This window comes from Adiantum capillus-veneris, chromosome 16, assembly GCF_014529385.1.
Source record: "Adiantum capillus-veneris isolate H3 chromosome 16, ASM1452938v2, whole genome shotgun sequence".
Taxonomy (NCBI): domain Eukaryota; kingdom Viridiplantae; phylum Streptophyta; class Polypodiopsida; order Polypodiales; family Pteridaceae; genus Adiantum; species Adiantum capillus-veneris.
In genome coordinates, this window is record NC_140946.1 from 64,743,497 (window position 1) to 64,766,123 (window position 22,627).

General features: G+C 42.7%; 2 pseudogenes; one reads left to right on the forward strand and one right to left on the reverse strand.

Annotated features, from left to right (window-relative positions):
- Positions 1 to 1,969: 1,969 nt before the first annotated feature.
- Positions 1,970 to 2,631, forward strand: LOC147439180 (uncharacterized; annotated as a pseudogene).
- Positions 2,632 to 16,842: 14,211 nt separating this feature from the next.
- LOC147439181 (uncharacterized) lies at positions 16,843 to 17,504 on the reverse strand (annotated as a pseudogene).
- Positions 17,505 to 22,627: the final 5,123 nt, after the last annotated feature.

Sequence of the window (22,627 nt, forward strand, 5' to 3'; positions counted from 1 at the left end):
TCATCAATTTGAAATCGAACTTAAACAAGCATAATGCCTTATGCCTTAGAATGACACCACCAAAAATTAGCAACATGTAGAATAAAACTATTGTTTTACACTAAACATAAGATCATTCATTGTTTGCGCTCTCTCTCTCTCTCTCTCTCTCTCTCTCTCTCTCTCTCTCTCTCTCTCTCTCTCTCTCTCTCTCTCTCTCTCTCTCTCACACACACACACACACACACACACACACACACACATTAACGTAATAAAAGGACAATTTACATCAATCTTTGCGCAATGGATTTAGGGAGAGCATAAATATTTCCGAGTAGGTTCTCAATTATGTAAAAGGCATCTGCAAATATCTTCAAGGTATTTTATAACAAAAAAAACCAAACTAACTTGTATATAAAATTAAAGTCTCTAATTTAATCCTTTATTTAGTTAACTTGTAGATGTCAACTAAGGTCATCAAAGACAAAAATCAATTTCAAAAAACGAATCTTAAATTTTTGAACACAGTAAAATTGCAAGCGAAGAAATCAAACGTAGTTTATTCCCATCATTGATTGAAAAGAATATTTGCTGCTTGAAAGAATATTTCATTTTTGGGGAAGAAATTAAAAACCATATTATTTGATGGAGATATACATTTGCGAACCAAAATTATGGGAAACATTATTGAAATTTCTCATTATATGTGAGAGATTATTCGTCGTAGATTGTTATAAAGTGAAAGTACCTCAAAACAAAAAATTATCAACAAAATATATACACTCTATAATCCATTCTCTGTAGAGAATTATCAATTCCAAAAACATTCAAAGTCCTTCTTTAAAAAAATACTGTGGAAAAATTTTGCATATCTTTTTTACATTGAATTGTCTATAATCAGTATCTAATATATCTTTTAATATAATGAAAACAAAAAAATAAAATCAAATATATGCTCATAGTAACTGATTTAAATAAAGGTATATAAACCTTGATAATAGTTTTATGTCTATACATTATAAATTTAAGTATCTATCTACATACATATTAGCATAAAGTTTGTATGTTTATAAGTAGTAGATATCTACATACATTTATAATTATATATTCATGAATGTATATTTGTGTAATGATATTTCAATTTTAAAATGATATCATTTTGCTGCTATAAATATAGATGGAAAGGAAAAATACAACAGAACTTCAAAGTATTCTTAAAAGTTCAAGAAAAGATCATCAACAAATAGAAATAGAGAGAAAAACTTTCAAAAGAACACAACAATTGAATCTTGATGGATTTTTAATTAATCAAAGTAAATCTCTCAATATAGCAAAACAACAAGTATAAACAATATTGTGGTATCACTGCCACTCTGGCATTGTATGCTGATGAGTATGTAGATCTGGCAAATGAAATAACTAGCTCTTGGCCCAGCACGCTGGTCTAACAGATGTAACCAACCAGTTCTTGGCAACCACATGGTGAGCTATAATAGAAGAAGCCTGGCCGGTTCTGAGGCAGGTTCAGTCTAATCTAAGCCTGATAAGTGTATTCCACATTGGTGGAGTTGACGGGCACTCAAGAAACTATTTCTTGAGCGTTACCTTCTATTTTCTTGGGCATTTTCCACTCCATTTCTGTCCCACCTTACAGAATTCTTAGCAGACATCATGAGCCACAGCTTGTCTCCAAGGCATCAACCCAATTCTCCGCCATACAAAGATGCTTCTATGCACCCAGAATTCCCTTCACAGCCTGGGGCCATCGACCAGATGTTCCAAGCGATCTCTACACTCCTAGCTCAGGTCAATCACACGAATCAGTCACACTAGTCGCTTATCTCACCACACACTCAGCCAAAGCTCATTCTACATACCCCAAGATTCGCCCAAATCATTCTCAGGTCTCCCCACAGAGGAAGTTTTGACCTGGCTCGACCATTTTGATAATGTCGCCACCTATCATCAATGGCACGATCAATGTTGTGCCATGGAAGCCAGAACTTTGTTCGAAGGCGTCGCACCAACCTGGTTTGTTCAGCAACCCGACAGCGTCAAAGGTGATTGGAGACTCCTCAAGACGTTGCTAATCCAGAATTTCGCCCATCAGAACATCACCCAAACGGTGCTAGAACAACTGAAGGCCTTGCGACAACAACAACACGAACCTGTAGCTCAATTTGCTGTCAAGATTAACCAGCTGCTCTTACGGGAAGATCCTACCATGTCGAAGGAGATGAAGTTGTTCTTTCTTTGGCCGCGTCTGCGTCACGACATCTCTCGGCAGGTACGCGATCAAGGCCCAACGAGTTTTCATTCAGTCATTCAGATTGCTCAACGTATCGAAGGTACTGGCCAAGCTGATCAAGATCAGGTATTTCAGAATCTTTCACAGCCTAACTGGAATCAGGTGCAAGTATCACTCCCTACTCCAATGGATATAGATGTGCAAAATGCTCAAATCTCTAACAGAAGGTCGCTACCGGAACGGGATGCACAAGGTCGCCCTAAGTGTTTCTATTGCAACACATATGGGCATATCAGGAGATATTGTCGAAGACTGAGGTCTCATCAGTAGAGCAGCAGGTACAAAACACTCAGGTTCACATCGAGGATGCTGCCACTCTTGCTGCTCTACCAGAAAACATCTAAGCGGATGGATGATGGAAGGCACTCATCTGCAATTCCAAGCTATTGCCACTTCTAGCCGCACGGTGTGCTCAACCATCATCTAGCTTGTGGGCACATCTCAGGAAGCATTGCTTGACTCAGGTAGTACCATTTCATCAATCAGCCGTTCTTCAGTAGACCTTCTAGCTCTTCCCACTAGCTTCACAAAACCCATTTCTGTACTCTTTGGTGACAATCAACAAGTTTATCATTCTAATGTAGTTGCTCATTGCACCTTTCACATCGCCAATACCACTTTCACACATTCTTTTTATGTTCTCCCTAGGCAATTGTTTGCAGTCACAATTGGTTGTGATTGGTTTGTTCAAGCCAGAGCAAGACTACACTTTGACACCCATCACCTCATTCGTCCAAACACTCTCCCCATCCCACTCTTGTATTCACAACGAGGTCCCAACTTTGTACACGCTCAACACACAATCTTATCGACTGATAATCGCACACATGACATCCGACATCTACTGAAAAATTTCACATCTTTGTTTCGTAGTACAAACACCACATCTAGAATCAACTTTCCGGTATGCCATTCAATTTGCACAGGAGATTCTTCCCCAATTAAAGTGGTCTCACGCTGACGATCCCCAGCCGCTAATGAACAGATTAACCTCATTGTGCAAGACATGTTGCAGAAAGGTGTGTCCCATCCAACAGCAGTTGGGTTTCCGAGCCACATCTTGTTAGGAAAGATGATGGTTCTCATCGTTTTTGCATCAATTTCCGCCCCCTCAACAAAGTAACAAGTCATGATAGTTACCCACTCCCACGCATTGATGACCTCCTAGACCAATTAGGACGCTCATGCTACTTTACTTCACTAGATCTGGCCTCAGGATATTGGCAGATACCACTCAATCCGGTCAACGCCCATAAAACGGCATTTCGGACCCCACTTGGCCTTTATGAATTCACACGCATGCCATTTAGTCTCTCAGATGCTGGCAGCACTTTTCAACGCACTGCCAACAACATTTTCCACGACCTCATCTTACAAGGAGTTGTGGTAGTATACCTGGATGACATTCTGATACACACAGCTACCTGGGAGCATCACTTATAAGTTCTACATGAAATGCTCAAGCGAATTCAGCACTACAATCTCCAGTTACAATTCAAAAAGTGCAAGTGGGGCGCCACTAAGCTCAAATTTCTTAGTTTCATTATCTCAGCCGCCAACGGTATTCAATTGGACCCTGACAAGGTGTTAGCCATACAAAGTTATCCGTCCCCTACATCTGTCAAGACGCTTCAGAGCTTCCTCGGCATGGCAAATTTTTCTCTCCGCTTTGTCCCCAACTTGGCCTCCATCATGTATCCTCTTCACCAACTTCTCAAGAAAGGCAATAGGTACAATTGGACTACTGCATGTCAACAGAGCTTTAAACAGTTAAAACAAATCATCTTGCAGGCAACAGTTCTCGCATATCCTAATTTCCAAAAGCCATTCTTGCTGCAAATCGATGCCTCAAATCATGGGCTGGGGGCCGTGCTGCTCCAACAGGATGACCATGATAGCTGGAGCCCGGTCTCATTCATTAGCAGGTCACTTACTTCAGCAGAGACCAATTATTCCACTACTGAAAGGGAATTTCTGGCCATTGTTTGGGCTTTTTCCAAATTCCATCCATACCTACAAGGGTCCACCATGATGGTAGAAACCGACCATCAGCCGCTCATACCCCTTTTGAAGAAACATCACCTCCCAGGCCGACTCTTACGCTGGGTGTTGGCACTTCAGGAATACACTTTCACAATTCAATACCGCAAGGGTTCAACCAATTATGTGGCAGATGGGCTTTCACGTGCTGAATTTCAGTCAGCCCAATTCACACCAGATCCTGTAGAACTCCCTGTAAGTTTATCCCACATGGCTATTCTACAACAAAACTACCCTGCTCTTCAAATCTTGGCAAATTCTCTTCACTCTCAGCTTCTAACTCGAGCACACAAGCACTTTGTAATCATCGAGAGTGTCTTGTTTTATTCTACCCCTGGTTCTGATCCCTGAGTGTATATCCCTGCCGCCCTACGTCCTCACTATTTGGCCTATTATCATAGCCACCCCATGTCAGGACAGCTAGGATTCCATAAAGTGCTAGAAAAACTTAGGCAGCATTATTATTGGCCCAAAACGCGTCAGTCTGTCTCACAATTCATCCAACAATGTCAAATTTGCCAACACATTAAGACTCCTGCAGAGAAGCCAAGTCTCTTATCACCCATCCTAGCTCGTACACCTTTTGTTAGGATTTGGATCGTGCTAGCTATGGTGGATGAAAGAGAAACATGGTGCAAGTGTGTGAGTGTGTGTAAGCAAGGTTATCACTCAAGTGAATTAGGTTTCAAGATAGATTAGCTTGGACTCATAAACACAATCTTGAGTATTGACTTAGCTTAGCACAAGCTCACCATAGACAAGCATGTAGTGCAAAATGAGTTGTTTATTGATTCAAGAAATGAGCTTTAAGTAGCTCTACAGCCTTGCTCCATAGTATGCGGGATAAATCCACTCTCCTCTCCTTGACTCACACCTTAGGACAAAGCTCATACTTTACAATCCTCCCCTTGAGGTTTGGACTAAGACAAGATACTGAAGATGCATGATCCACACAGGCTAACAAAAAATCCAAATCCACATAGGATGGTGGTATCCACACAAGAAAATAAAGTCCACAAAGGATGGTGATATCCACACAGGATGGTAAAATCCACACAAGAAAGATCCACAAAGGATGGTGATGTCCACACAGGATGATAAGCTGGTATCCACGCACGAAAAAGTCCTCCCCTACAAGTAGAGAGTCTACATCTTCAAAATGGGTCTTCCCAAACGCTACCTTCGTCTTCGTCCTTTTTGTCTTCTACTATGTGAGCTGATCCTCTGTCAGGTCTCTTGCCTTCGTTGCTTCTGCTTTTGCTTTCAATTGCTTCATGGTCTGACTTCGTATCCTCCCATCGAATGAGTACTTCTGTCCCCCTTTTTGTGGTACAATCGGGCTTTATTCCATGTGTCATAATGACATGCAACAATATGCTAAAATATCCTATGAAAAAGGTTTATGCAAAAATTAATTCTCTCTTCCATCTTGGTCATACTTCGAGAGCCCAAGCATGCGGTGTTTCTCATACAATTTGTCACAAATTCTTCACATATGGAAGGTTTTAGCAATTTGGAGACTCTCCAATGCCAATGTCTATCCCAACACAAAAGCACATAATGTCATCCATGTAGACAAATACAATTACATACATTGCAAGAAATTTGTTGTGCTTGGCTGCAAGATTTTAATTTGTACTTTGGAATTTTTCCCTTCAAATGTGAAGCTCCTCTTCACTGTCGGTGAAGCTCCTCTTCACAGATAGGGGAAATGATTCTTTGTTTTTGCTTTTGATGCTTGAAGGAACTCCTTGAAGCTTGGTAAACGGCCCCTTTGGCAGCCCTTGGATGCTCGGTAAAGGTTTGAAGTTTCACCCTCCCTTAAATTTCTTGGAAATTCCCTTTGAAGCTCGATGAGATCCGCCTTTGAATGCCTTTTGGAAGGCTTTGAAAGAACTTTGAGGCTTGAGGGGGTTAAATTGACTTGAGAGGGCCGGCCACTCAATGGGAACAAGGCCTTGAGCTTGGGAGCTTTGAGGTCTTGAGGTCGTAACCTCGCGGGACTGCCCCCTTGAGGGAGTTGGAGGTTATGGAGACACTTTCTTGATTATGCTTGCGGGAGCAGGTTCTTAAAAGGTCGGGGATCTTGAGGCCGGGAGCAGCGCGGGAAGGAGGGCCCAAGACGGGCGGAGATTGAAGTCGGGCAAGCGGGCAGTTTTTCGGGCAGTCCGGGCAAAAAAGGGCAAGGCGAGCACGATCGGGCAGGCGCGGGTAGAGCCGGGGGCACACCGGGCAGAACCTTTGGGCAAGGCACGCGGTCAACTGTGGGAATCTACCCCAGCGGACCCTCCAGGCTCCAAAAAATTGTTTTGCAATGCCGATTCGGGTCTGCCCACTTGCTCAATTTAGATTAGCCAATTTGAACCTCGGACCTCCTTCCCAAGAATAGACTACCTATTTTGGGCTAGCCAACAAGCCCACGAGCCTTGCTTGTGGAAAAGCTCCGAAAAGCAAGTTTTTAAGCCAAGCTCGGTAGTCCCTTTCCCGCACAAACTCACACACACACACCTATTTTTAGGCAAAATTGGGGATGGAGTTTTAGGGAGTTATCGAGCTCAAGTTTGAGTGCTTGCAGGCTCTATGAAAAGCTTGCGAGGAGAGCTTCGAGATGAGGTGAACAATGCAAAAGGAAAATGAGTTTAATGAATTTAATTGAAGAGGCAAATGATGCAAAAATTGATGCAAAAAAAGGCAATCTAAAATGCAATTCAAATGATGCTAATCCTCTCCCTAATCAAGTCTACCTAGCCATGGAGGGTAGTGGCCTCTTGGGTGTGCCAAGGACATGCCCACACATAGCTAGATTAGTGCTTAATTAGTGAGATATGCAACTTAACTATGAAATTTTTAATGGGCCGTGACAACAATTATGCAATGCTAATCGATCTAATGGAGATGCTAATGATTAACACACACTAATGCATAATGAAAATCCTAGCTAGCACACCATGGCTCTGATACCAAATGTTAGGATTTGGATCGTGCTAGCTATGGTGGATGAAAGAGAAACATGGTGCGTGTGTGAGTGTGTGTAAGCAAGGTTATCACCCAAGTGAATTAGGTTCCAAGATAGATTAGCTTGGACTCATAAACACAATCTTGAGTATTGACTTAGCTTAGCACAAGCTCACCATAGACAAGCATGTAGTGCAAAATGAGTTGTTTATTGATTCAAGAAATGAGCTTTAAGTAGCTCTACAGCCTTGCTCTATAGTATGTGGGATAAATCCACTCTCCTCTCCTTGACTCACACCTTAGGACAAAGCTCATACTTTACACCTTTCGAGCTTGTCGACTAGGATTTCATGGGTCCTTTTCCGGTTTCCTTACAGGGTAATCGCTACATCCTCGTCATCACTGAATATCTTACACGCTGGTGTGAAGCCATAGCCCTCCCTGACGTCTCCGCTAATACAATCGCTCACGCCCTCCTGCACACACTCATTTTCAGCCATGGTTGTCCTCTTCAACTCCTATCCGATCAAGGCCCACAATTCAAAGCAGAAGTCCTTGAAGTCCTTACCAAAGCCCTCGGTGTTCAACAATTGTTTACTTCAGCTTACCACCCGCAAACCAACGGCCTCACCGAACGCATGAATCGTACCCTCAAGCAAATAATCACTGCATTCGTGGACCCCCTTCACCAAACCTGGGATCAGATCCTCCCATATGCAGTACATCCCTACAATACCTCAGTCCACCCTTATCAGGCTTAGATTAGACTGAACCTGCCTCAGAACCGGCCAGGCTTCTTCTATTATAGCTCACCGTGTGGTTTCCAAGAACTGGTTGTTTACATCTATTAGACCAGCGTGCTGAGTCAAGAGCTGGTTAGTTTCATTTGCCAGATTTGCATACTTGTCAGCATACAATGCCAGGGTGGCAGTGATACCACATCTCCCCCCTAAGTCAACCTACTGGGGCAGGTGCATGGAAAGGCTTCATGCGGATGACATGGGCAATTGTGATGGCACCATTGGAGATGCGTTGCAGGCTGTATGTGTTGGTGTGGAGGTGCTGCAGAACCACATACGGACCAAGCCAGCGATGAAGTAGAGATTCGTTGAGCTCTTGACAACGGAGGGGGTAGGAAAGCATGACATGATCTCCCTGGTTATATGTGACACGAACACCGCCATTGTCGTAAGCTCTTTTCTGCCGCCGCAATTGTGCTTGTTGAAGATTACGGAGCAATGAGCTGCGTAGTAAGGGTTGTACTTGTTGTAGGTGGTGCAGCCAATCAATGGCATCTGACTTGGAGGGCTGAAGACTGGCTGTATGTAGAGAGCTCGGAAAGGGCTGATTCGGGTTGTGGACTGGACTGAGGTATTGTAGGCATGTACTGCATATGGGAGGATCTGATCCCAGGTTTTGTGAAGTGGGTCCACGAATGCAGTGATTATTTGCTTGAGTGTACGATTCATGCGCTCGATGAGGCCGTTGGTTTGCGGGTGGTAAGCTGAAGTAAACAGTTGTTGAACACCGAGGGCTTTGGTAAGGACTTCAAGGACTTCTGCTTTGAATTGTGGGCCTTGATCGTATAGGAGTTGAAGAGGACAACCATGGCTGAAAATGAGTTTGTGCAGGAGGGCGTGAGCGATTGTACTAGCGGAGACGTCAGGGAGGGCTATGGCTTCACACCAGCGTGTAAGATATTCAGTGATGACAAGGATGTAGCGATTACCCTATAAGGAAACCGGAAAAGGACCCATGAAATCCTAGCCGACGAGCTCGAAAGGTGTACGAGCTAGCATGGGTGATAAGAGACTTGGCTTCTCTGCAGGAGTCTTAATGTGTTGGAAAATTTGACATTGTTGGATGAATTGTGAGACAGACTGACGCATTTTGGGCCAATAATAATGCTGCCTAAGTTTTTCAAGCACTTTATGGAATCCTAGCTGTCCTGACATGGGGTGGCTATGATAATAGGCCAAATAGTGAGGACGTAGGGCGGCAGGGATATACACTCAGGGATTAGAACCAAGGGAAGAATAAAACAAGACATTCTCGATGATTACAAAGTGCTTGTGTGTTGGAGTTAGAAGTTGAGAGTGAAGAGAATTTGCCAAGATTTGAAGAGCAGGGTCGTTTTGTTGTAGAATAGCCATCTGGGATAAACTTAAAGGTAGTTCTACAGGATCTGGTGTGAATTGGGCTGACTAAAATTCAGCACGTGAAAGCCCATCCGCCACATAATTGGTTGAACCCTTGCAGTATTGAATTGTGAAAGTGTATTCCTGAAGTGCCAATACCCAGCGTAAGAGTGGCGACCTGGGGGGTGATGTTTCTGCAAAAGGGTTATGAGCGGCTGATGGTCGGTTTCTACCATCACGGTGGACCCTTGTAGGTATGGATGGAATTTGGCAAAAGCCCAAACAATGGCCAGCAATTCCCTTTCAGTATTGGAATAATTGGTCTCTGGTGAAGTAAGTGACCTGCTAATGAATGAGATCGGGCGCCAGCTATCATGGTCATCCTGTTGGAGCACCACGGCCCCCAACCCATGATTTGAGGCATCGGTTTGTAGCAAGAACAGCTTTTGGAAATTAGGATGTGCGAGAACTACTGCCTGTAAAATGATTTTTTTTAACTGGTTAAAGCTCTGTTGACATGCAGTAGTCCAATTGTACCTATTGCGGAGAGAAAAATTTGCCATGCCGAGGAAGCTCTGAAGCGTCTTGACAGATGTAGGGGGCGGATAAATTTGTATGGCTAACACCTTGTCAGGGTCCAATTGAATACCGTTGGCTGAGATAATGAAACCAAGAAATTTGAGCTTAGTGGCGCCCCACTTGCACTTTTTGAATTGTAACTGGAGATTGTAGTGTTGAATTCGCTTGAGCACTTCATGTAGAACTTGTAAGTGATGCTCCCAGGTAGCTATGTGTATCAGAATTTCATCGAGGTATACTACCACAACTCCTTGTAAGATGAGGTCGTGGAAAATGTTGTTGGCAGTGCGTTGAAAAGTGTTGCCAGCATCTGAGAGACCAAATCGCATGCGGGTGAATTCATAAAGGCCAAGTGGGGTCTGAAATGTCGTTTTATGGGCGTCGCCCGGATTGAGTGGTATCTGCCAATATCCTGAGGCCAGATCTAGTGAAGTAAAGTAGCAAGAGCGTCCTAATTGGTCTAGGAGGTCATCAATGCGAGGGAGTGGGTAACTATCATGAACTGTTACTTTGTTGAGGGGGCGAAAATCGATGCAAAAACGATGAGAACCATCATCTTTCCTAACAAGATGTGGCTCAGAAACCCAACTGCTGTTGGATGGGACAATCACACCTTTCTGCAACATGTCTTGAACAATGAGGTTAATCTGTTCATTAGCGGCTGGGGATCGTCAGCGTGAGACCACTTTAATTGGGGAAGAATCTCTTGTGCAAATTGAATGGCATACCGGAAAGATGATTCTAGATATGGTGTTTGTACTACGAAACAAAGATGTGAGATTTTTCAGCAGATGTCGGATGTCATGTGTGCAACTATCAGTCGATAAGATTGTGTGTTGAGCGTGTACAAAGTTGGGATCTCGTTGTTGTTGGGGTATAAAGCCCAATGTGGTCGCCCAGGTAAGTGGGCGGGCCGCCATGTATGTACACATATTCTTTTGTAAAAACCTAATAAGAACTCACTATGCTCTACACATTACAGTAGAGCGAGTTCACCATATCGTCGTGCTCTTCTTCTCGCACTCTCTCTCGCGTCGCACTTCCGCTCGTACTCCTTCAACTGGTATCAGAGCTCAGATCGAGGCTCGGGGCAGCACTGCAGGAGGCTAGAGTCACCAGCTCAGATTGGAGTGAAATTTGACAGGCAAAGACACGGCCCCAAATCTTGTGGGCAAGCCCGTAGGACTTGGTGTGCTCAGAAATTCATTCTGAGGTCATCTCGGTTACCGTTTGGCTTCGACAAAGTTCTGCGCAGGCCATTTTCGACTACGTGGTCTCAGCGGGTGCAGATCCTACTCTGCAAATTTGGGGTTTTCGGCCTACGACTGCAGGTGCTAAGGATATCGACACTCCCAGAGTGTTGATTTGTGGCTGTCTACACATCGAAGGACGGCTCACAGTTCTTGGAGGCGTGTCACATACAACACGGGCGCATCTACACACAGACTGTAGGCGAAATCCACTAGTTCATCAGGTGGCTTGTGTTTGCTGCTTGATATTCCAGATTTCATCCTGACATTGCAGGTACTTCCACATGGGATGTATTGTCAGAGATGATGTATGTTTGTTGAGGGTTTGCTCGCTGTGAGTCACGCAGCAAACAACCACCGCAGCGGTTACAGCATACAGTGGGAAATTTGTGGATGTATGACTTTGTGCGAAATCTATGTACTGACAGATTTACTGCATCCTTTGTTGAGGGTCGAGTGAGGTTTTATTGAGCTGGGGGATTCTCGAATGTTGAGATCCTTTCGGTGATACAGGTCTTGGAGCGATCCCTCGAGCACCCTTAGATAGGCAGCTAGGATGTATTGACTGTGAGTTAGACAGTTGGGATTGCATCTTTGCTTTACTGCCGTTGAGGCATTGTCGCAGTTTATGCTTACAGGACAGTGACAGGACAGTCCGAGACAGTACAGGTGTAGGACAAGTTTACCCACAGCTTACAGTGTCAGAGAGACAGTGTTTTTTGAGCTGTTTTTTGGTCTATTTTTGAGTACACCAGAGCCATTTTACAAAGGAGACTCTGCCAAAATTTCTGCAGAATCTGAAGCTTTCTTGGTTCAATTGACAGGTTGATATTGGTTCAGAGGTCAGTTTACAGGGGAAACTCTGCCGAATTTTTCCCAGGAAAGTAAACTACTGTGAAGCGTAGCTATGGCTGGATCACAGGACACTGCTCTTTACAATATCAAGAAGCTGGATGGAACCAATTTCCCATTGTGGAAGCAGCAGATTTGGCACGTGTTGGTACAAAAGAAGCAGATAAAACCTATAAAGCTCAAGGGGATAAAACCAGAAGATATGGACAAAGATGAATGGAGAGAAATGGATGAATTGGCACTTTCTACCATTATGCTGACTTTGGCAGAAAGCGTTTAGTTCAATGTAGCAGACGAGATGTCGGCTTATCAAGCATGGTTAAAGCTGAGTGATCTTTATGAGAAGCAGAGTGCAGCTTCACAGGTATACTGGCTTAAGAAGCTTGTTGACTTGAAGATGAAAGAAGGGACACCTATGTCTAATCATCTGAATGAATTCAACACAATCTACAGTCAGTTGTCAGCTCAAGGTGTCAAGTTTGATGAACCTGTTAGAGCTATGTTCCGGTTGATCACATTGCCGGAAAGTTGGGACACTTTTCGCACAGCTTTGAGTAATTCTGCACCTCCAGATGGTTTGAACATAGCAGGTGTAGAAGGAAGTCTGCTTACTGAAGAAACCAATAGAAAGACAATGGACAAAGGGAAAGGAATAGCCTTAGTTGTCAGGGGAAGGACCAAAGAAAAGTACAAAGGTGGAAAGAGGAATCAGTCTCGTAGCAAGTCCCGCAGTGCTAAAGGCAAGAGTGACATAGAATGCTACCATTGTGGCAAGAAGGGTCACATGAAAAGAGACTGCAGAGAATGGAAAGAAGAAAAAGGCAAAGAGAAAGCTGAAGACCATGGTGAGAAGAACAAGTCCTCAGTGAAGATTTAAGAAATAAATGTGAGAAACACTGTTGCAAAGGATGACAATCTAGTGTCAGGAGACATCTACTTCTTTAAGAATACAATGGACTCAGCTCTTCTTACAGCATCTGATGGAAATGCACTGAGTGACTGCATTATAGACTCAGGGGCATCACTTCATGTGTCTCCAAACAAGGAGTGGTTTACCTCTTATGTGACCACTAAAGATCATGTTCGGCTAGGCAATGGGCAGACATGTGAGATCTTAGGTGTTGGAGATGTTCAATTGAAGTTTCAGAATGGCTCTTCTTTCACGCTGAAGAATGTGAGACATGTTCCCGCAATTACAAAGAGCTTGATCAGCACAGGTTTACTTGATGATGTTCGCTACGTCACCACTTTTGGATAGAACATGTGGAAGATATCCAAGGGTTCTATGACAGTAGCACATGGAGTAAAGTCTGGAGGACTTTACATGATTTATGTATCAAATGTCTCTAAAAATGTAATCAATGTAACCGAGCAGCCGAACGTTTCTTTGTGGCATAGCCGGTTAGGACATATGTCCAAGAAGGGAATGGAAATCTTGTCTCGTTCTGGTTATTTGCCTGGCTTTTCATTTAATGATTTTGAATTTTGTGAACATTTTTTGTATGGTAAGCAAACACAGTAGCCACAAGCATAGAAGCGGTAGAAGAGATACACAGTTGGCACTTGTTCATAGTGATTTGTGTGGACCTATGCCTAACCTATCTCTAGGGGGAGCTTCTTACTTTATGACATTTATAGATGATTACTCGAGGAAAGTATGGGTTTACTTTCTCAAGCACAAGGATCAAGCGTTCAGTGTTTTTAAAACGTTTGTGACACTTGTGGAGAATCAGAGTGGCAAGAAGCTTAAATGCTTACGCACTGACAATGGTGGAGAGTATGTTTCAAAGGCCTTTCAGGACTTTTGTGAGTCAAAAGGTATAAAACATGAACTTACTGCTCCTTACAATCCTCCTCAAAATGGTGTTGCTGAGAGGATGAATAGGACCATACAAGAGAAGGTCAGAAGTATGTTGTCTAATGCACAGCTGCCAAATGGGTTTTGGGCTGAAGCTGTATCAACATCTGTTCATCTTGTAAATAGATCTCCTAGCAAGGTTTTGCAGAAGGATTCAGTGCCAGAGATGGTATGGTCAGGCAATCTGCCCTCATACAAGCATCTCAGAGTCTTTGGCTGTGAGGCATATACTCACGTTGCAAAGGAATTTAGGAACAAACTTGAGCCAAAGAGTAGAAAGTGCATCTTTCTAGGCTATGGTAATTCTGGTGAGATGGGGTACAGACTTTGGGATCCCAAATCCAACAAGGTTATCCGCAGCAATGATGTTCACTTTAATGAAGCCAAATATCATTCTAAACCAGAGAAAGTTGAGGAGATTAGAAGAGTTGTCTTCCAAGAAGATGGACCTGCACGTGCAAGACAAAATGTCAGGGCTCAAGAGGAGCAAGGACAGGATAGATTGGAACCATAGGTTGTGGCTGAGCCTGAGCCACCTATTGTGCGTAGATCTGGACGTGTCATGCGACCTCCTGATAGGTTTGTTCCATCTATGAACTATGTCATGTTGACTGATTGCAATGAGCCTTCATGTTACAAGGAAGCAGTGCAAATGAAGGACTCCGGGAATTGGCAATTGGCCATGCAGTCAGAGATGAAAGCTCTGCATAAAAACCAGACATGGAAGCTAGTTAAATTACCACGGGGCAAAAAGGATCTACCCTGTAAATGGGTTTACAAGTATAAGATCACCGCTCATGATAGTCAGCCAAAGTACAAAGCCAGGCTTGTTGCCAAGGGCTTTAAGCAAGAACAAAGCATTGACTTTGATGAAGTCTTCTCTCCGGTGGTCAAGATGACTACATTGAGATGCTTTCTTGCATTGGTTGCCATATTAGATTTGGTGTTGCACCAAATGGATGTCAAGACAGCGTTCTTGCATGGTGATTTAGATGTGGAAATTTACATGCAGCAGCCAGAAGGGTTTGTTGAGAAAGGCAAGGAAGATTGGGTATGCCAGTTGTTAAAGAGTCTTTATGGCTTAAAACAATCACCGAGGGCATGGTACCATAAATTCCACAAGTTTATGCTTTCTCAAGGCTACAAACGTAGTGAGTTCGATCACTGTCTATATACAAAGAAGGCTAAGGATGGTAGTTGGCTGATCCTTATTTTGTATGTGGATGACATGTTGATTGCTGGCAAGCACTTGGAAGAAATTTCAGCTTTGAAGTCAAAGATAGCAAAATCGTTTGACATGAAAGACATGGGTGAGGCAAGTCATATACTTGGTATGCGCATTGAGAGAGACAGATCAAAGAAGTTGATTTGGTTATCTCAAACAGAGTATAATGAGAAGGTTTTGCAACGTTTCAATATGGAGAAGGGAAAGGCACTGAGTGTTCCATTGCCACCATATGTGAAACTTAGCAAACAAGATTGTCCTATGTCTGAGGAAGAACAGGCTGAAATGGATAAGATTCCATATGCGTCTGCAGTGGGTAGTTTGATGTATGCAATGATTGTTACTCGCCCAGACATTGCATTTGCAATGGGAGTAGTAAGTCGATACATGTCAAACCCAGGCAAGAAACATTGGGAGGCAGTGAAAGGAATATTGAGATACCTGAAAGCTACAAAGAGTATGCGTATATGCTATGGGAGTCAGGAGCTAAGTGTAAAGGGTTTTACAGACTCAGATTATGCAGGTGACTTAGACAACCGAAGGTCTACGTCAGGGTATGTCTTTACATTGACTGGTGGAGCAGTATCATGGCGTTCTAGATTACAAGATTGTGTTACTCAGTCTACTACAGAGGCTGAATATGTTGCAGCATCAGAGGCATGCAAAGAATCAATTTGGCTTAATCGACTAGTAACAGATTTGGGAATCAAAGAAGAGATGCATGTGTTATATTGTGATAGTCAAAGTGCTATACAATTGGCTCACAATCCAGTTTATCACTCAAAGACAAAGCATGTGGATGTGAAGTATCATTTCATCAGGGAAATGCTCGAGGATAAGCAACTTCAGTTTGTCAAAGTTCACACCACAGAAAATCCTGCTAATCTACTTACAAAAGGACTTCCCTCAGAGAGCTTTGCGCATTTTCGCAAGCAGTTAGGTGTAGGGTAGTACACCACTTCTCTACATCTCTTGTATATTAGCTTGTATAGTAGCTTCTCTCACACTTAAAGTACCACATTGGAATTTAAGTGGGAGGTTGTTGGGGTATAAAGCCCAATGTGGTCGCCCAGGTAAGTGGGCAGGCCGCCAGGTATGTACACATATTCTTTTGTAAAAACCTAATAATAACTCACTATGCTCTACACATTACAGTAGAGCGAGTTCACCATATCGCCGTGCTCTTCTTCTCGCACTCTCTCTCACGTCGCACTTCCGCTCGTACTCCTTCAGTTGTGAATACAAGAGTGGGATGGGGAGAGTGTTTGGAAGAATGAGGTGATGTGTGTCAAAGTGTAGTCTTGCTCTGGCTTGAACAAACCAATCACAACCAATTGTGACTGCAAACAATTGCCTAGGGAGAACATAAAAAGAATGTGTGAAAGTGGTATTGGCGATGTGAAAGGTGCAATGAGCAACTACATTAGAATGATAAACTTGTTGATTGTCACCAAAGAGTACAGAAATGGGTTTTGTGAAGCTAGTGGGAAGAGCTAGAAGGTCTACTGAAGAACGGCTGATTGATGAAATGGTACTACCTGAGTCAAGCAATGCTTCCTGAGATGTGCCCTCAAGCTAGATGATGGTTGAGCACACCGTGCGGCTGGAAGTGGCAATAGCTTGGAATTGCAGATGAGTGCCTTCCATCATCCATCCGCTTAGATGTTTTCTGGTAGAGCAGCAAGAGTGGCAGCATCCTCGATGTGAACCTGAGTGTTTTGTACCTGCTGCTCTACTGATGAGACCTCAGTCTTCGACAATATCTCCTGATATGCCCATATGTGTTGCAATAGAAACACTTAGGGCGACCTTGTGCATCCCGTTCCGGTAGCGACCTTCTGTTAGAGATTTGAGCATTTTGCACATCTATATCCATTGGAGTAGGGAGTGATACTTGCACCTGATTCCAGTTAGGCTGTGAAAGATTCTGAAATACCTGATCTTGATCAGCTTGGCCAGTACCTTCGATACGTTGAGCAATCTGAATGACTAAATGAAAACTCGTTGGGCCTTGATCGCGTACCTGCCGAGAGATGTCGTGACGCAGACGCGGCCAGAGAAAGAACAACTTCATCTCCTTCGACATGGTAGGATCTTCCCGTAAGAGCAGCTGGTTAAGCTTGACAGCAAATTGAGCTACAGGTTCGTGTTGTTGTTGTCGCAAGGCCGTCAGTTGTTCTAGCACCGTTTGGGTGATGTTCTGATGGGCAAAATTCTGGATTAGCAACGTCTTGAGGAGTCTCCAATCACCTTTGACGCTGTCGGGTTGCTGAACAAACCAGGTTGGTGCGACGCCTTCGAACAAAGTTCTGGCTTCCATGGCACAACATTGATCGTGCCATTGATGATAGGTGGCGACATTATCAAAATGGTCGAGCCAGGTCAAAACTTCCTCTGTGGGGAGACCTGAGAATGATTTGGGCGAATCTTGGGGTATGTAGAATGAGCTTTGGCTGAGTGTGTGGTGAGATAAGCGACTAGTGTGACTGATTCGTGTGATTGACCTGAGCTAGGAGTGTAGAGATCGCTTGGAACATCTGGTCGATGGCCCCAGGCTGTGAAGGGAATTCCGGGTGCATAGAAGCATCTTTGTATGGCGGAGAATTGGGTTGATGCCTTGGAGACAAGCTGTGGCTCATGATGTCTGCTAAGAATTCTGTAAGGTGGGACAGAAATGGAGTGGACAATGCCCAACAAAATAGAAGGTAACGCTCAAGAAATAGTTTCTTGAGTGCCCGTCAACTCCACCAATGTGGAATACACTTATCAGGCTTAGATTAGACTGAACCTGCCTCAGAACCGGCCAGGCAGTACTTATTAGACTGAACCTGCCTCAGGCTTAGATTAGGCTGAACCTGCCTCAGAACCGGCCAGGCAGTACTTATCAGGCTTAGATTAGACTGAACCTGCCTCTGATCAGCTTGGCCAGTACCTTCGATACGTTGAGCAATCTGAATGACTGAATGAAAACTCGTTGGGCCTTGATCGCGTACCCGCCGAGAGATGTCGTGACGCAGACGCGACCAGAGAAAGAACAGCTTCATCTCCTCTGACATGGTAGGATCTTCCCGTAAGAGCACCTGGTTAAGCTTGACAGCAAATTGAGCTACAGGTTCGTGTTGTTGTTGTCGCAAGGCCTTCAGTTGTTCTAGCGCAGTTTGGGTGATGTTCTGATGGGCGAAATTCTGGATTAGCAGCGTCTGTAGGAGTCCCCAATCACCTTTGACGTTGTCGTGCTGCTGAACAAACCAGTTTGCTGCGACTCCTTCGAACAAAGTTTTGGCTTCCATGGCACAGCGTTGATCGTGCCACTGATGATAGGTGGCGACATTATCAAAATGGTCGAGCCAGGTCAAAACGTCCTCTGTGGGGAGACCTGAGAATGATTTTGGGCGAATCTTGGGGTCTGTAGAATGAGCTTTGGCTGAGTGTGTGGTGAGATAAGCGACTAGTGACGGATTCGTGTGATTGACCTGAGCTAGGAGTGTAGAGATCGCCTGGAACATCTCGTCGATGGCCCCAGGCTGTGAAGGGAATTCCGAGTGCATAGAAGCATCTTCGTATGGCGGGGAATTGGGCTGATGCCTTGGAGACAAGCTGTGTCTCATGATGTCTGCTAAGAATTCTATAAGGTGGGAAAGAAATGGAGGGGACGATGCCCAAGAAAATAGAAGGTAACGCTCAAGAAATAGTTTCTTGAGTGCCCGTCAACTCCACCAATGTGGAATACACTTATCAGGCTTAGATTAGATTAAACCTGTGCCTTAGAACCGGCCAGGCTACTTCTATTATAGCTCACCATGTGGTTGCCAACAACTGGTTGGTTACATCTGTTAGACCAGCGTGCTGGGCCAAGAGCTGGTTAGTTTCATTTGCTAGATCTGCATACTTGTCAGCATACAATGCCAGGGTGGCAGTGATACCACCAGATCTACATACAGTCAGTCTTCAGCCCTCCAAGTCAGATGCCATTGATTGGCTGCACCACCTACAACAAGTACAACCCTTACTACGCAGCTCATTGCTCCGCAATCTTCAACAAGCACAACTGCAGGTGGCAGAAAAGAGCTTACGACAATGGCCGTGTTCCTGTCACATATAACCAGGGAGATCATGTCATGCTTTACTACCCCCTCCATCATCAAGGGCTCAGCGAATCTCTACTTCATCGCTGGCTTGGTCCGTATGTGGTTCTGCAGCACCTCCGCTCCAACACATACAGCCTGCAACGCATCTCCAACGGTGCCATCACAATCGCCCATGTCATCCGCATGAAGCCTTTCCATGCACCCGCCCCAGTAGGTTGACTTAGGGGGGAGATGTGGTATCACTACCACCCTGGCATTGTATGCTGACGAGTATGTAGATCTGGCAAATGAAACTAACCAGCTCTTGGCCCAGCATCCTGGTCTAACAGATGTAACCAACCAGTTGTTGGCAACCACATGGTGAGCTATAATAGAAGAAGCCTGGCCGGTTCTGAGGCAGGTTCAGTCTAATCTAAGCCTGATAAGTGTATTCCACAATATAAATTTCAGCAACTATATATATATGTTGTATATTATTTTAAATACAATTACTTTGAGAGAAAAATGTTTGAAGCATCTTTATATGCTTTTAGATTACTCACGAAAAATGCGCCAAAAAATAGCAAGAGAGAGAACACAAACAAAAGAAAAAACAAGAAGTCGCAAAAGTAGCTAAATAAAAGCGACAACTTTGAATAGAAATAATGAAAGTCAAAATATAATACGTTCATGAGATATAGAACATATTGGTATGTCACAGATTTATAACAAATTAATAGCAACAATTTATATTCTACTTATAAAATAAATTAAATAATAGAGTAAATATAGATTAAATATTTCATTGTAAAATGGGACAAAAGAAATGAATTCAAACTCTTCAAGGATAGGCATGAAACCAAAAAAAAAAGATAAAAGGAGACCAAAAGAAGAAATATATGTCTCCATCGATCATGTTATAGCAAATGATACCAATGTTGAACATCCTTCTCTATTGCCTATTCAACAACACAATGTAGCTCAGCATACTTTGGGAATATTAAACTTCAAGTGTTAGTTTTGCTCTGGCATTCTTTGGAAAGATAAAACAAAATGTATTTCAAAACATAAAAAGGGTAAACATTGCTGCAATAATGGCAAAATAGCTTTGGAAAATCTCTCAAAACCTCCTCAAGAACTCAAAGAGCTACTTGAGTCATGTGATTCAAAAAGCATAAATTTTCGAAAGAATATTCACGCTTATAACAGTATTTTGGCTTTTGCATCTATAGGAGCGAATATTGACGACAATCTCACAAAAAACGTTTATAATTTTAGAATACATGGATCCATATATATCACAAAATTGGTAATTTATTACCAAATGAAAACGATGGAATTCACCAGCGGAAGTATGCTCAACTATATGTTTACGACACAGAACATCAGCTAGAAAATCGAGTAAAGGGAATGAACAAAACAGATGCAGCAATTGTTCTTAAAATACAAAAAATGATGCATATTTGGAATCCGTATGCAAAATGTTTCAAAGCATTCAAAGAACATCTGAATCAAAATGCTAACAATGATGTCAAGTTAGTAATTTATGAGTCCAGCAAAGTAGCAAAGCAATATGGAGTACCTTCATGAAGTGAAGTTGTAGCTATAATGCAAGGGCATGGAGATGATGAGCATATTCGACATCGCAATATTCACCTTTTGAATATTAATGGCAGTATCAAGAGAATCAAAAATCAAAAAGACACAACCAATGTTGTCTATGAAGACATATTGGAATTAACAAATAAACAAAACTAAAAGAGGTATAATTTTTATTTGATGTCCATTTAAAATTAAATATATTAAAAAACAAAATAGAAAAATAAAAACTGAACATAAATAGCATTAAAAGAAATTCATGAATTGCATGCTAATTTCAATCAACGTTAATAGGGAATGAACTACAGATTGTCAAACTCAGATTTCAAGGAATTGTGAATTGAGATGAGAAGCATAAAGCAATCATTTGCAAATCAACTATACTTGCAAGTAGAAGGCATGGCATTATGTATAAATTGATTATAAAAGAGCGATTCATCTTGATACATATACTTGAAAGTTGTTCTTTATTTATTTAGTTTTGTAGTGCTACATGTATGTCAATTTTGCTACTTTTGAACGTACAACATAACTCATTATTTAACAAACATTGCATACATTATCTCCTATTAATGTTTCTTCTACCATCCCATCTGGAAGAAGACGGGTTTACACACTAGTCTTTATACAAATAAGAAAGTGGGTGCTCGCATAGACATGTCACGAGTCAGCACAGATTATCACTAGAAGATGATAATGAAATCTCGAAAACGGGTTTACACACTAGTCTTTATACAAATAAGAAAGTGGGTGCTGGCATAGACATGTCACGAGTCAGCACAGATTATCACTAGAAGATGAAATGGAATCTCTAAAAGGTATACGACAATTGGAGTGTGTAGACCTCGTGAAAGGTTAGGTCTGTGATAATGTCATCCCCCATTATGGTTAATGATGCCTATCACCTTTTGACTTGGTTTGTGGCCCATTTTGCAGGCAGATCATGAGACATCCGGCCCATTGTCACAAACTACAACCAAGATCAGTGTGATCGTCCTCGCGTCACCATCTTCATCCACTTTACACTGAGCTTTTTGGATGCCATGTTTATGTTGCTCATGGCTCTTAAATAGCTTTTGTTTAGCCTTCTTGGATTTGTCCCAAAAGCACATACATTATCAAGCTCAAAATCAAAGTATAAAAGCCTGTATATACAAGAAGCAAACCTCTAAACTTTGAAAGGCATCAAGGAGCCTAATTTTGAATGTAGGGTGTTTGGATCAAAATCAAAAGAAACAGCGTTTTGGGAGAGGGGGGGGGGGGAGAGAGAGAGAGAGAGAGAGAGAGAGAGAGAGAGAGAGAGAATATTTTCTCTAACATGTTCTATGGTTGTAGATGGAACAAACAAAGTCTACTTAGCCCATGAGCATGAGCAAGGATAGTGGAATAGAATATTGCATAGCTGGAATAAGGGGCCACCCACGGAGTACCTTATATGTTACATTAGTGTCTTATAGATTTCAAAAGTTTCTCACTTCTATTTTGTGTAGTAGTCGATGAAAATCTTCAACCAAGAAGTAATTGTTTCTTGCAAGGTATTCGATAGTTAGGTAACTTTTGAATAGTTTATTGCATGATTTTTTTGGTCAAAGTAATTATATGATTTGGTCTTATTAGATCTAAACTTTGCATGTTTATCAAAATAGATCCAATTAATGTGGGTTGCAGATAATGTTTAAACGAAGCTTAGATTCTCGACAAATGCTTTGTTTCAATTAATTTCTCTCCTCCCCCCCCCCCAATTGGTCTATTTCGCCAAACAATTTTCTGATTTGTA